Below are 16,070 nucleotides of genomic sequence, written 5' to 3'. Positions count from 1 at the left end.
CATAGGCTTGATTAAAAACAAAAACAATTTTAAAAACCCATAATATCCATTTACATGCAAGTTACTGCTTGCTGGCAGAAAAGTAGGCTTTTTTTCTTTTTAAAGTAATGCAATGTCTATTTTCTGTAACTCCTTTAAAATAAGTATCTTTAAAATAGATGCAATGTATCTGGGACTAACTAGTAGCAAAGCCCTGCCAAATGAGCCCTAGAGAAAACAGATTCTCAGAAAATATATAAATCTTTTTCCAGAAAGCCTATGTACATTATCTGGGATATATCTGAAGTCTCTTCCAGTTGGTGCCACAACAAAATGCAGATAAAAGATGATGCTAGCATGTCTTGCTAATTTTGAAAGATCACTGTATAGTCACTACTGTTGTTTTTTACATTTAGAGAGTGTCTTATGTGCTGGCTTGTGCTCTTGTGCAACCATATAAGAGCACAAAGAAAAGAGCTTGCTCAATAAGACTCTGAATGCTACTATAAAATAGAAATAGATTAAATATGGCATCTTCCTGACTGCTTCAGCATATGTTTTAGATAGCATACACCAACAGCTCCCAAGCCAGTACTACATCAAACTAACCGAAGTTTTAAACCATTTCAGCTGACCACAGCCTCTATCCATGTATTTTTACAAAATACATCAAATGAATTGGTTTAACTTTGCAAGTTTTCACTTAGTAACCAACAGTCCTTTGTTACTTCTTCCTTCCTTCTACACTAAAAGCAACAGCACTGTTAAAAATACCAGGAAGTTTCAATAACTAGCGTGAAAACATTTTTCAAATATCTATATCATAGATATAGGTATAGATATAGATTTTCCTCACAGCTTTTCAAATAGAAAGATGTCTAGACTGACAGAAAATGACAAAATAACAGCCTTGCATATAATAATAAACCTACTCTCCAGTTCTTATTTCTAAATCCAAGAATATTGTTCTTAAATAGGACAACAGCCACACAAAGTTTTTTTCTGTTTGGATCCTCCAATTCCTCTCCTGCTCTATTTTGATTTGGGGGGAAGGAACGGGAGGAGGGCAGTGCTGGCAGAAGCTTAAAACAATGAAGATACTAAGAGCAGCATCTTCAAGAGCCTGATCCTGCATTTCCATTTTCTGGGTATGGAGGGCTTTTTTCCTCATGGGGAATTCTCCAACTCAACAGAAAGTTTTACAGCTGCTTTCATATGCTTTCTCTTAGAGGCTTGTGGCCATGCACAAATGAAAGCCCCAAAGGCATCTGAACAAGCAAACACCACACACAAGTCAGTTATATATAATGATATCTAAAACATTAATTGAGGATTCAGCTTCTCTGTTAGTCTATGAAATATGTAGTTGAAAGAATTACCAAAGAAGCTCCTAGTCTATCATGAACTCTTCAGAAATGGAGAGGTCATGAACTTTCTTATTTGGTGAGCCACAGAGCAATGTGTGAAGCTGCAAGCTGAAGCTGGCTGGGGTCCTTCACAGTCTCCCAAGCAGAAAGAATTGCCAGTGCAGAGCCCCATGCCCCTTCGAGTTAAGGGGAAACAAAAGAAATCAAAAGTTTTGATAGGTTTTTATCTATGAACAAAAGGGAGAGGCAAGAAACCTCCTGTTCATATTGTTCTCAATTTAAAAAAACAGACTGTTTCTAGGAATAAATGAGATAGTCATAAAGGAGGTGGGGGGATAAATACAGCACACACACGGGGTAATGCAGGAGAAGGGATTATGTTCTCCCGGCTGTCATGAATCAACACTGACTCACAATAATACTCTAGGCTAGGCCAAACTTCTGTTCCAAATTCACATGCATGGATTTCATCAGAGGTTTTGTGCTGAACAGCAAAATTTAGCCTGAAAAACATTTAATTTTCCTGCATGATTTGTACCTCTTCTACCCTTACGATTTCCTAAAAGACTGATCTTATTTCACTCAATTCTTTTTAAACAACATACACATTCTTTACACAATGAATGCAGCTCCTATCTTGTCCGTGAAGGCAAAGGATAACACAAAAATTAGCAAAAAAAGAAAATTTTACCATTTGAAAGGGGAGAAATGTATTAGATTGCTTAGTAGAGTGACCAAGAATCCTCATCCACAGGATGCAAGTTTCTTGAAAATAAAACTTGAATTAAAAATGTCTGTTTTGAAAAAAAAAATCATGAGGAAGAATTGCAATTACACAGAATCTCAGGTAAAAATATTTTTTTATTTGAAAGGGAGAGTCCCCAGAACAGACACTTGTGCTCAAGGCACTTGACATCTGGGTTGCAGGAGATGCAGGTTTGCAGAGTGCTCTGCAGAGAGATGACTTGCTGCTGGCCTCCCCCACTTCCCACATGAGGGTCCTACCCCACAGAGACACTCTTTCTTGAAACCCCTCTCTCATATGCATTTTTCAAAACAGTTTTACAAAAGCTGTCACTTAATCAAAATGATGTAAAAAAAATTAAATAAAACAAAACTTCCTCTTCTTCACACAACAGAAAACGTGTTCCCTAGTTAGTTTTATTATTTCAAACTCTGATTGTTTCAAATTTTACTTGGCTTTAGTGGTTCAGACATAGACATCAAACTTCTGTGATAGGCAAAAATTCTCCTAAACAGAGGAACAAGAAGAATAGTCTCTTGAACTCTGGGACTTTTCATGCTTTATATGAAAAGTAGAATCTTGTTGCACAACAGAAAATAACATATAAACTCTAGGAGAGCTCTTATCTGTATTAGTCTGTAAAACAAGATTAAAAGCAGACATGTTTATGCTGTTAATTCAGAATAATGTCATATTTTGTAAAAGGAAACACACAAATCAGTTGGAGTTTGGTACACTAATGTTTTTATGTCATAATTTATATACAGCAAATTTAATACAAATTCTATCAAATATTTTGACTATCAAATTAGCTTTACTGGGATGAATGATGTAAAGACATTTTAAAGCAATTTAGAGAAAATATTTTAATTTTAAATAATCTATCACATTGCCTTTGTTAAGGGACCCATCTCTTTCAAGGTTCACAAGAGAAAAGCATATGCCTTCAAAACAGCTATTCTTTTGATCATAAGACAGAAAAATTCTGTGCCTAAGTTTTTCACAGACATATAAGAATGAACATCATGTACTCAAAAAACTTTACACTGATCAATTTAATAATGACAGATATCAGAAGCAGATTCATATATAATTGTATTTGCATATATTATTCTATATTCAAGAGGCAAAATTTAGACTTGAGTCACAAATTAAAAGATATCTGAAACTCAGAGGAGAAGCACCATGAGCTGCTCTCCTCCCCCACCTCCATATATATATATTATTTACATTATGACAGCAGCTATAGATTTCAGTAGGAATCAGGGTCCTCCTTTCCTAGGAATGCACCTTCTGCCATGGGAAAATTGCAGTTAAGAGACTATCTACATGCAATTATACCCTATCTAATTTAATTTCCTAAACCACTTCATCTATTTCCAGAAGAGTTTGTGAGGTTGTCCAGAATTAACAGGGGCCCAAAGCCAGTAGCTTGTCAGTGCAAAGTGAGGCGCTTTACTTCGGAAATAGGCTTATCCACACCCTATTTTGGTGCAAGCGCAGTGAAGCAGGAACCACTTTTTGTTTTTACGAGGGGGCAGAAGAACGGACCCGCTGCCACGGACGCTGCCTTCACTGAACAGGAGCAGGGCCGGAGGGGGCTGCCGCTCGCGCCTGCGCTCTCCCCTCGCCTCCCGGCCCCGCTTCGGGGGGACCCTGCTTCCCGGCTTCCCCCAGGCGCAGAAGCAGAGAATAAAACAGGGCTTCAGACCAGAGGTAAACATCCGCACGCTCCAACCAGCAGCAATGAGTCTGGGGAAATTTCACAAACCACTGCTATTCCAGTCACTCCAGCGACCCAGGGGTTCTGTCCCACACCAGGAGGCCACCAGAGTCTAAACGACAGGGAGGAGGCACGGGTCAGCCGGGGCATGCAGCGGGAGGCCACGCCGTGATGCCCTGCCGCCTTCTGCGGCCGGGCAGAGGTGGCTCTGAGCGTAGTGCAGTGTCACAGACACAAGCACAATCTGTCAGCACTAACACATCTCCATCCTTCGAAGGAAAAACTCAACCTTCCTGCTGGACTCCGAACACCATACAGTTCGTACGTGGACTATAACTCGCAGCTCAAAGTTTTACAACACAGACAAGACACTGAGGTTAAATAGACCTAGGGTTTCTGCAATTAACTGGTATTTAGCTTTAGGATGTTTCTGTCTACATAAGTCTTTTCTGTTTCAAATCTTAAAGATGAAATGGGAGCAGGGCAGGGTTATTTGAGACTTCTGTTTCATGCATTCTCTTTTGATTACAGACTAAATCCCAAGGAGACTGCTCTGAGAGGCCAAGACAAACGTACAACCACATAATTGGTTCTGGCTCAAATGACACTGAAGTCAGTAGAAAGTGCGCCCCTGACTCCAGGGAGATTTACCCTGTGCTTCAGCGCAGCATCAAACTCCGTATCTATTATCTGCCTGAATTCACTCACACACACATACATATACACATATGAACACATATTTATTTCACAGAAATATTTTGCAAGGCTCACGCAGTGATGGGAGATGCACAATAAGGAACTTGTCTTCTTTCAATCTATTTGTACATTGTATAATTGTATATATTGTTTTTTTCTGCCTGCTTTAACTTATTTTCAAAAACCATTTTAACTTGGCATACAAGGCCATGTTTTCTTATAGTTAATTCATGCATGCTGTGTCTTAACAGTGGAATCAATGTGAACAAACATTTGGGAAATTTTGAACACTCTGTACACAAGAACCACTTAGTAAATAAAGCTCAACAGAAACACATTTGATTCAAAACCCCATGGGATGAGTAAATTGTAATTTTGCTCTCAAACAAGTAGTGTGCTGTGATAAAGGGCATTTGGTGCATATGAATAAATAATGAAAGTGTAGTTATACACAAAATGTCTCTATAACAGTAAGCTCATTTGTTTATATGATGTTCCCCCCCACCACCACTTCACCAGAGGAGAGCAGACCCAATTTATGCCACCAGACTTATCCTGCTAACAACTAAAAGAAAACTCTCAGACATATTGCAAACCATTTTGGGGATGGTAGAGATAAATTAAGGCACTTTAGTTTAATATCATCACCAGGACGCTTTGGTCAGCTTTGATGCTCAACACAGGAGCAACTGGAGGGTCATGTATGACCACTGCTGAGATGTTCTCCATGCAAAACAGCACTGCCTGCTCCTGGGGAAGCTCCACTGTAAAGGTCTGAGCCCTCCCATTTATCCTTTCTTTCTTCATACATTCCTATTTATGCTGGAAAAAAAAAAAAAAAAAAAAAAAAAAAAAAGTTCTGATTACTGTAGTCCAATTAAAACTGGAAAATCTTTAGTCTTCAAAAAAATAAGATCAAGACAAAAATAGTTTTATTCAGGATACATCACAGGATCCTAGGTTTTTTGGAAAGCAGAAGGGAACACTGAAGTGCAAATACAATATTTACTGTTAAGTCTTCAAAACGAAATTGTAATGTTTCAGAAGACTAACAGCTTCTAGAGGCAGATACCCTTGGGATTATTTACCTAGATTACATCGCTGTTAAAGTCTGAACGGAGAACTGCCCAGCCTTGTGGGCGAGGGTGGTAGAGACAAGCTGCCATGAAGGAGGAACCAGAGCAGCGGCAGGGCTTCACAGCTGCCAGAAAGTCGGAGAGGACGCAGGAAAGGAGGAAGTGGGTAAGGCGGGATCAGATGGGGCAGCAAATTCTCCTCAGAACCGCCCAGCCTCCGTAAGGCTCAAATCACAGTCACGATACCCTACTGGAATGGCCTGCAGCCAACGCCAGGTAGTACGATTTACCCCAAATCCTTCCAGCAGAGGCTGAGACTGGTGGCCCACGACAAGTAAAGCAAAGGCAAGTCAGCACCGCTCCAGCCCTGCTCTCCCCAGCTCGCAGCCCCGCTCACACTCCCAGGCCCTCCTCTGAGCTCTGCTCCCTGATCCCACGGTACTGCTTCAATTTTCCTTGTTGCTATTTCCGTTTTTTCCTGGTTTGGCTTTCACTTGCTCTGAGGATAAGTGGCTACTGAATGCTGCCTCTGCAGCAAGCAAAGCAGAGCAGGGAAAACAGGGACCAGGGGAGAGTAACAGCAGCGGAATAGCAGCACTGACTTAGACAGCTATTGAATAGCCTAAAATTCAACAGACGTACACCAATCTCCCGGCCTGCTGCATGGTAACTGCTATTTCTCAGATCAGAATCAAAATCCTGAGTCTGAAGATGACTGAAAGTAAGTAGGCAGGAAGGTCTCTTACATTTTGCCATAGTCTACTAAAGAATATACAGATAAGGGAGGATAGGAAGTTCAGTGGATAAATTCACAGTAAACTGGCAAAGAACAAAAAGATTTTTCTCAACCTCCTCCCCTTTCCAATTAAAAGGAAAAAAAAAATCTAGGAAGTTACACAGGGTTTTCCAAGTCCCATGCCTGGCAAGGAATATAAACGCATAGACCTAAGATAAGTCATTGTAACAGAATGCATACTGCATATCTTGGGGGAAAAAAGAACTTAAGCAGCCACCGTAAACTAGGTGACTGTATATAATCACTTCACAGTCTTCAAAACATTTTTTCTAAAAAACGTATACTGATCAAATACAATATTGCCTCTGACTAGTCATTTTTAAATACTGCATTCCAGCTGTTTATTAGAATGACAGGAATCATTCCTAACAAAATATACTGTTGAGACTTGCAGCAAAAATAGGTGCCTAGGACCAACTACTCAGATATAATTAATGAAAGGTAAGAAATTAATAGAGAGAATGTAATCTTCCTGAGCATTACGGAAGTTCACCAAGCAACCAGGCACACTCAGTTATTTAAATGATCCTTAAGGATAAGCATCTCCCACTCACCCAACCGTTGAAGTTCCTTCTCCTAACACCATCAGGCTACTGCCGATGCCATGTGCCCAGGCCACTCACAGCTGCAAAGTCTTTTAACATTCATCATATACATACTATAGCAACTCAAAACCTCAAAAATCAGAGGGTTGTAGCACACATCACTGAAGGAAAACATTTTTAAAGGGGTCAGACAGTCAAAAAGACAAAAGAAGAGTTCAGAGGAAATAAAGCAAGTATTCCGCAATGAGATGAAGTGAATCTTTGGCCAAAGCAAGCATTTTGTTTGCTTTGTACCAAATCTCAGCGTATTACTATTACTGCCTTTGCTGTTCTAAAGCTAATTAGATTCAGAACTTTTTAGAAAAAAAATCCCTCTAATTTATTGCAGCCTTAAAAATAAGAAGGGTAGCTGTAGAAATATGGCTATGGATGCATTAAAATGCAGTTATTACTGCACAGTGCAGAAAGCTATTCCCTGCCCAAGAATTTGGTTAATAAATCCTGTAATATGGAAACTGAGACCAAAATGACAAAAAGCCAAAACCAGTATGTTAGCTTCCTCTCAGTTAGTTGACTTTACTATATAATACAAAGATAACGTATTTTACAGCAAATAGATTTTTGCCTTTAGCAGCATATCACAGAACTCTGTACACAACGCTAAACATTTCAGTCCAGTCTAGTCATTCAGTCTATACAGAAGCAAAAAGGTGTCAGAGAAAAAAAAAACAAACAACAAACTTAAGATCTTCCCAAATTATTTATCTTACTTGAAATTGAAACAAAATTTTACCCTTTCCCCACATGAAGTTCTTTCTTACATTCTGCTGCCAAAGACTCTCCTGTTAGAAGCACTACGCACGCATTAATAAGCCTCCAGTAACTCCAGGACTTAGCACTTTTGTTTTACCTAAATACACCTAACTGCTCAACTCTGCAGGCCAAAGCGATAAATGTCCTCGCTCCTTACGGGCCCCAAGAGCCATCCACGGCCGACGGGGGACCTGCGAGGCACCGCCGGCCGCCCAGCGAGGCGATCTCAGCCCCGAGCGGGGCTCCCGGCGATCCCCAGCGACGTCCCCATCGCCGCCGCCCGCCAGCCCCGGGGCGGCCGGGACGCAGCAAACGGGCCCTCGGGGAGGGGAAAGGCTGCGAAAAGAAAATTAATTTCATTGTGTTTCTGACATTTAGAACTAACAAACCAGAAATAAGCAGGCCTTACTCTGTAAGTGAATAAAAGTGCAGTAAATACGCGCACCCAGCGTTGCTGGACAGTCAGTAAACACCTCCCTGCAAATGCTGTGTGCCACACTGCAGTAAGGACGGGTAAAGGAAGTGAAAGGACAGGACCCAGTAAAATGCTGTCTGTTCGGTCAAGGGACCTTTTCTTTACAATAAAATTATTCCTTTTATTAAATGTCTTTGGACTCCATACACCATACAGATACGTTTAAGGGCCTTCTACTGCATCCTGACTCAGTTTTCATTTTACTAGTCTATATTTTAAACACGCTCAGCTTTTTTTTTTTTTTTTTTTTAATGCTTATGATTAATCAGTTCTTCTCGCAGGAATCAATTGGGCACAGTCTGTTTAAGTAGACTCAGGCTTCCCCTCCTGCTGTCCCTCAGTGCACATTTGTGCTCAACAGGGTATCATTTATCCCCAGTGCAAGGCTTTAAGAAAGGAAGGCCATTCTGAAAATGCAGAAAGACTATTTTCAGAACTGGTGCCTGAAAAACTATATGATGCGTTATAAAAGGAACTCACGGGGAGCCACGCGTCTTACTGCAGCGTCTTCCATTTTCTGCAAATTCCTGTCTCCATTAAAAACACACACCGTTCAGTTGTTAGCCAGCTTTTAAATGCAGGAAAGTAACTTGCTTTTTCACTATTATATTTTAATTGACTTAGATTGAAAACGTTCATACTTTCTAAATCTGAGGGAAAAAATTGCGGGCAACTCTCCTCCCTCCTTTGTTTAGGAAGAGTAAGCTTCTGCTGCTCTTGAAAAACAAAAAAGTAGAGATTCGGGGGAGGGGAGGGTTAAAAGACTGGGACAGGAGGATTGTTATTATTATTATTAACTCCACAGTCATCCTCACGTGTCAGCAGATTTAGGAGAAAAACATAAATTCTCTACAAAAATAGTACTTTACCAGATATTTGGGAATATGTTTTTAATTTCCAAGTACATTTAACATAATGCTGTATAAATAATAATAATAATATAATAATAAGAATTTTTTTTCTCAAGAATTTAAGAAATCTTTATTTTCACAAAATGGGCAGGACTCTTTTTTCCTTCCGTTGTTACAGTGTTAGATGAGATCAGTATTACCAGAACATTTGCAATTAAACTCTCACTTTTACAACCTCAAGTGTTTTACTCACGACCACAAAAAATATTTTACTTCACAAAAAAAAAAAAAAAAAAAAAAGGCAATTTTTCACACCAAATACTGTGTCTTCCTTCCATAAGCTTAGGGAAGCTCCCGATACTAAACAGTCTTTATAAGAAGGCCAGTCTTCCCTGGTAACGAAACCGTCGTCCAACGTATTCGCTTCCGCCGCCCCGCAGAGACGGAGCTGCTGGAGCCGTGGCTCACAAAACGCCGTCCGGCGCCACGAACACCTGCCCTGCACACGCGGCTCGCCCCTGCAGATATTCCTGAAAAGATACCAAACCTCAGGGGATGTGGAGGGCAAGGGGGTGGCTATTACAGATTTATTTATATGTATTTACATGCCCATACATTTCAGCTGCTAACTCCCTGCTCTCCACACCTTTCCATTATCAAAAATGGAACCTGCAAGTTTCTACCTCTATTTTTTTTCAGTACCTGCAAACAAGATGCACAAACATATTCCTTACATTTATTTTTAGAAATATAAGTGTTATTATTTGTCCAGCATTATCCAAGAAAATGCTGCCACTCTCATTTCTCTCCTGCGGAGATATAACCTGGATCCACAGAAACATCTGCTTTGCAGCACTGGTCTTCGTGGGTCACTAAAAGTTTCTTCCAAAGGTGTTTCGAGGCTGAGGCAAGGCCAGCACCGGCGGAGCACAAGGCGCGGGCCGGGCACTACCAGGCGACGTGTCCCCAGCGGAGCAAGGCAATGCTCACGAAGGTAACCTTAACGCGATCTCATCTGCCTCGTCGTGACATAAACAGACTTCCAAAAATACCTGCAAAGCTCAGCTTGATATACCATAAAGCTTCTGTTAAAACAAAACTTCCTAGTCCACAGAAAAGATTTTACTATTTTTAATTAATCTTTTCCCTTCTATGATGCAATTAAATTTTATATTGAAATATTTTATTTCCAGGGTTTAGAACTTGAAATTTTTGTCTACAGCTGAGGGCCTTGCAAGCGAGCAGACAGACTCATGAGATGGTTTCCAGAAAAATGTAACTCTGAAACTTAAGGTAGTTGTTCACAATTTCTTTAACTGTACTGCCAAAAAAAAAAAAAAAAAAAAAAGGAAAAAAAAGAAAAGCGAGAAGATGTGAAGATGTTAACAAACACCTGAATAATCATAATCAATGGAGAGGAAGGCAAAGCTTGACATTACAGGGGCATCCTCTCCTCAAAGCAGATATGCCTGCCCTCTACATCACTTGGATTATATTCTATCCTATTTATTATCCTTTAAATCACTCCTATTTTTAACCCGTCCATTCCTTCTTAAAAAGCAGATATGTCCAGATCAAGTCCTCCTCCTCCTGTTTCCAACTGTACCATTCAGATAAAATACTGCCTATAACAGAAATATATTGTCTCCATACTTTGTGATTTTTTTTTTCTAAATCAACTTCAATTTACAACACAAGAAGCAGAGATCATGAAAGCCAAGACAATGCAGCAACGCAAAAGCAATTAAAAATTAACCTCAGGGAAACTGCTGTCCACTGAAACAAGATACAAGCGTCTTTTTCCTGTCATCAAAGAAGTAACTAAAGAATACACCAATAACCTATAAAGCAGTAGACATTAGCATAAATCATCGGGGAATTAAAAAAAACTATCAGTTTCTAACACTCTGAGGCAGAAGATAATGACAACCAAACAAGGTACCATAAAGCTGGACTTCTTACTCCAGGTCCAATGTTTGCTAGATGGATTATGGATGTTTACTTACAGCTGAGACTTGGAAAACCTCAGCATCTTCCTATTGACTTCAAGGGGATCTGCAGGTGCACAGTATTTGAAATGGAGCCTAACTTCCTGCTGCCCCATTTTTCCCCTTGTGTAAAAAAGGGAATGTGAATGTCTAGCATTCCTATTAAACAGGAAAAACAAATGTGTACAAGTACTTAAAGGCAGAAAGGTGATGCCAGCTGTCATTTGGTGTTATCTAACAACTAGAACTTGACCCTAATGAAACAAGGCATCAAGCACACGGGCAACAACCTTCCTTAGTGGGACTTTGTTTACTGATTTATCCAGGCTAACACCATCAACATGATAAACCCTTCAAGAATTCAGGGAGAATGTTACACTCTCCATTGTATTTTGAGGCTAACCCCAGTTCCTTGTGTGCGGTCACCAACTTGCAGTCTCCCCCGGCTCTTCCATGATCACACATATACTTGCAGCTTTCAAATATCTCCCTTTCTGGTTCCCGACTTTTTCATAAACAGCAAAAATAGTTCCCTGGTCCTGCTAGTTAGAGGCAGATTAACATCCCTTCCCTTTATGCAGCAGAATTGCATACATTATCCTGTTTACTTTTAAGGAAATGAGGGTTTCTTTCCCATAAATTTTATCCAAAGGCTACAAGGTCCACTTCAAAGCACTGCCAGCAGGACCACAACTAAACCTTCTTCTCGGTTCAGCCCAGGCATCACCCGCAGGAAGGATTATCCCTACTGGTCTCATTACTGTTTGCCTCTGGCTATAGCATCTTACCCATCTTCATTCTGGAGCTACCCTACTAGCTAGTCAGGTTCTTCCCTGTTCCTTCCACTGCTTGCATTTCCCAACGCTTTTCCTGCAACAGCTACTCACCCCAACAAGCCCTTCCTGAGATTTTGCTCCAACTCATCCTCAGCAAAAAGTTGTAGCCATTTCTTAAGTCGCTGCCCTACCAATGGCAGCACAGTGAGCCTCAGCCATCTCCCACTGGGTTTTCCTCCCAACAGTGAGGAAGAAGGCCCTTCCATAGAGCATTATCACTACACAAGTCGTCATTTCAATCTGCTGTAAGCTCCCTGGGTAGATCAAGATCAATACAGAACCATGTTTCAATATCAGAAAGCACCTTTAAGAGCACACAGGCATAAGGCAGTGTCCTCTACTGATGGACTAGCTCTATCAGAGCTACTGATGCCACTGCAAGCAATAGTACCCAAAAAAACCCAGAACTTTAGGTTTGAGGATCCCACCTCCTGTAGCTACCTACCTGTTCTGCAAAGTATATTCCTTCTCAAAAAGTGGTGGCAGCTTTTATAAATTTTCTGAAACTACTGTTCAAAATCCAAACTGGAGGGGAGAGAATGACTCTCAATTAAGAGGAAACGACTAAAATCAGAACACTAAAGCCTATAAACATCAAAGGCTACTGTACCATAAACTCCTGTATGAAGTACAGAATTCCTTAGAAAAGTGTCCCCATGGGTTGCCGCCCACACCATGATCTTTTAACTTACAGTAAAATAAGTAACATCTGAATTTAACGTGATTGAACCAAAAGAGAAACTTAGGTCTAACAAATTCAGTCTGCTCCTTAAAAGGAAGGATCCTTTCTTCTGGCCCATGGCAACGTTGGTGTATATTTTTATACTGCTAGGCAGAATCATTGCTTTCACTCAGATTCCAGCACCTAATGAGCAGAGGCATCCTAAATAATTCATAGCAAACTATGTTGAATATCCCCCATGCAGAATATAAAAGATTTTAAAATAGTACATTTTTAGGCTGGGACTTGTTAGTTTGAATATTTCATTTCAAACTGCTATTAACCTATGTTAAATAGGTCTGGCAAAACTGCTATAGCAAGATTTCCAAGAACCTCAGATTTGTGCAAATCTCTGAAGTGAATAATATATGACACTAAAAACTTCAAGGAAGTAAGTATTAAACTCAGAATCTTAAGATTTACCTTGTCTGAACTTTTTTGCTACTAACACTTGACAAGTTTTGTTCATTGGTAAATTCAATCTACTCCACAGGTCACTGCAGATACCTAAATATCCCACTTAAAATTTAACGTTGTTTAACTGTATCAGTGTATTCTTTTGCACTTGATTACACCAGCTCTCTACAGCAAGATTCATTTTTTTTTCAAAGTAACTGCCATTCATGCTACTTTTTATTTGATCATATTACCAAGAGAGAAACAAATTCAGATTTGTCACCTCTACTTCAACACTTTCATTCTACCGATCCACAGAAACAAGAGTCACAGCTGAGACACATCTCTTCTAAGGACATGAGTAGCTCCAGGTTCAGAAACCAAAGCTATCAACATCCTTTAGCAGCTCTTCTGACCGCAAAGTAGATGTTAAGAAACACTATACATGAATTTCAGTATATGCAGGTATAAGAATCAGTGTTCACTAGGACAGAGCGGAATTATGAAGCCAAATAGAAATTCAGAAAGAATAGGTAGCATGAAGTTTGCCTGCTTCCCACTTTCCTCCTAAATGCTCACTGCCTCATCTGCCAACCCAATGGACGAACAGACACTTAAACCCTATGGGCAAAAATGACTCGGCAAGACTCTGGGGGGAGGTGGGGGGACCTAAACCAGTGATATAAAGACAGAGATTGTGGAGGATTACGGTGAGAAACAGTGCAGAAACAAACAAAAGGCTCTCTGAAAGTCATACCATGACCCAGTCCTGTGAAGCAGAGGCTCTTAGACTGTCCCCAACACTGCTGTACGGCACCAGCCTGAGCCCCGTTAGTGCACAGGTGGACCATGCTCAGCACCCAGGGAAGGGACAGTCAGGGCTAGAGCTCATGATTTTCTAACTAGTGGCAAAAAATAGCTTTTTGGAGGAAAAGATGAAAACATTTTATTGTAAAAGATGAGATTTACAAAAAGATTTTTTGAACACTAGGTAAGAGGTACAAGGTTATACTAGGGCTTTTCACTGCTCATGCAAGTGAAGACATGACAACAGGACTTGTAATTTTTCTGCCAGAAATTCAAATTATTTTTATCTCCAGCACTCTGCAACTTCAGCACAGTGCATCTCTCACAGTTAAACGTTTGTTTTAATTGTAAACTACGTGGATACAAATGGGTAGATTCAAAAATCAGAAACAGCATTTTAATGACCAATAGCAAGCAATAAACATTTAACAACAGGGATTACAAAAATGTAAGTTCATGAACAATGCTAGCAGCAGTCAAATTTCCCTGTGCCTGTCAGTCCTGAACTGAAAGCATTATACTTCAAAACAGCAAATGAGTATTTTAACTCCCAGTAATTATGAATCCAACACGTGGTGACAACTCCACTGTTTGTCATAGCATTTATACCAGGGTATTATAGATGTAACAAAAGATTTCCTTCTTAAACTCTTACAAAAAACTTTTCAAAGAACTGTTTTCACCATATTTACCAATACTGCCAAACCATTTAGCTTCAGTTTTTATTTCAAAACAACACAAGTAACAGCCTCTGACTTTGTAGACCTACTTGCATTTGTAAGAGACTGCCTGCAGGATTACCTGTCAATGACCATATCCATGAGGGCATTCATTAAGAGCAACCTTATTTTTAAAAGAATATTATATAAATTGCAAAATAATAGTTTGTTTTCCCCAACACACCATACAACTCCCTACTTGCAAGAAACAACTATTTTGTTCTTATATCTTCTAACTAGAATTATAAAATGTTTACATTACAAGAAATAGTTGCCATTTCTTTTCAAACAGCTCCTTGATCTGCTCCAGCATGCCTACACATCTAATTGACCTCACTTTTCACTACATGGAAGTGGCTATACAACTCTGGTATTTCTCTTGCATTTTTTTTAAGGCTCTCAATACGTACTTATCACATTTCTTAATAAACAGTGGGCATGTGTAAAACACATTTGTCTCTATTACTCCTTAGCTATCTGGTTTCAAAGCTGTGGAAAGATCACGCATGTAAATCTTTGAACATTCAATATACTTTTTTGTTGAAATAAGTAATTTAAAATTATTTCCTCTAACATTTGTTACAAAAGTTCAGCATTAACTCTTATCTAAACCTCAAAAAAGTAGCTAAAGAACAAAAAAAAAAAACCTACGGATGATAGAAATGAACAGGTTTTGCTCCTCTCTGCTCAGTCCCCTAAATTTGACGCCCCTCAAAGAAGAGGGGAGGAGGCTGTACTGCCTAAGACACAGGCACACACACTCCTCAAAATCACGCGTTTCTCTGCACATCCTCTGCCCAGAGTGCAGCGTTACTGCACTGTGGGAGAAGTCAGTACTTATGCCGCGCATGAAGGCTCTGAGGTTAAGGAGCACAGCCTCACGCGGACGCTGCCCAGCCCTCCCAGCATCATGCAAAGAGAAAGCGCAACCTAGCAATAGCCACAATGAGTTAGCAGCAGAGAGGAAACCTTTGCTTTTTGGGGCACTTGCTTTGTCTTTTTTTCTATGCATGTGCTTTGATATACACCAAGAGGCTACGTGGCAGGATCACACGATGTTATAAAAGGGGCTCTGTAGCAACAGGACAGATCTAATGGGGAGGATCTGCCTGACTCAGCCTGGAAAATTTACAGCAGAGGTGTGTGCCCAAGGAGGGCACTCTGTGCTCCTTCAGTTGGTGATAGAGCAAAAGGCCTGCTGCAGCCAACTCCCAAACTCTAAAAATTGCTCCATTTCATATGGCTACTTCGGATAAGGTGAATCACTCCTTAAATCCACATATTTTTCTACATTGACTGTACAGAGACCCTGCAGTGACCAGAGCTGTAGACACCAACCATGTAGATTTATAAAGTTAGGCTAAAATAACTCTACTGTATGCATCAAACTTTCACTGGGGGTGAGGGAAGTCAAGATAAGATATCCAGTCATGATGATATCAATTCTTAACATCAATACAAAAAAAAAGAGCTCTTTTGGTTATAGCTTTTGGCACAGCATGGCAACAATGTTTAACAGAGGAAACCGTGCTACAAA

The 16,070-nt window shown here is 40.1% G+C and overlaps 1 protein-coding gene across 16 annotated transcripts in view; it reads right to left on the bottom strand.

Annotated features, from left to right (window-relative positions):
• PARD3 (par-3 family cell polarity regulator) overlaps positions 1 to 16,070 on the bottom strand; it is a 470,717-nt gene that overhangs the window by 433,353 nt on the left and 21,294 nt on the right. The gene's annotated exons all lie outside the window — the stretch shown is intronic.

Source organism: Rhea pennata, chromosome 2, assembly GCF_028389875.1.
Source record: "Rhea pennata isolate bPtePen1 chromosome 2, bPtePen1.pri, whole genome shotgun sequence".
NCBI lineage: Eukaryota > Metazoa > Chordata > Aves > Rheiformes > Rheidae > Rhea > Rhea pennata.
The sequence above is the reverse complement of the archived record's forward strand: the minus strand, read 5'-3'. Positions and strand labels throughout refer to the sequence as shown.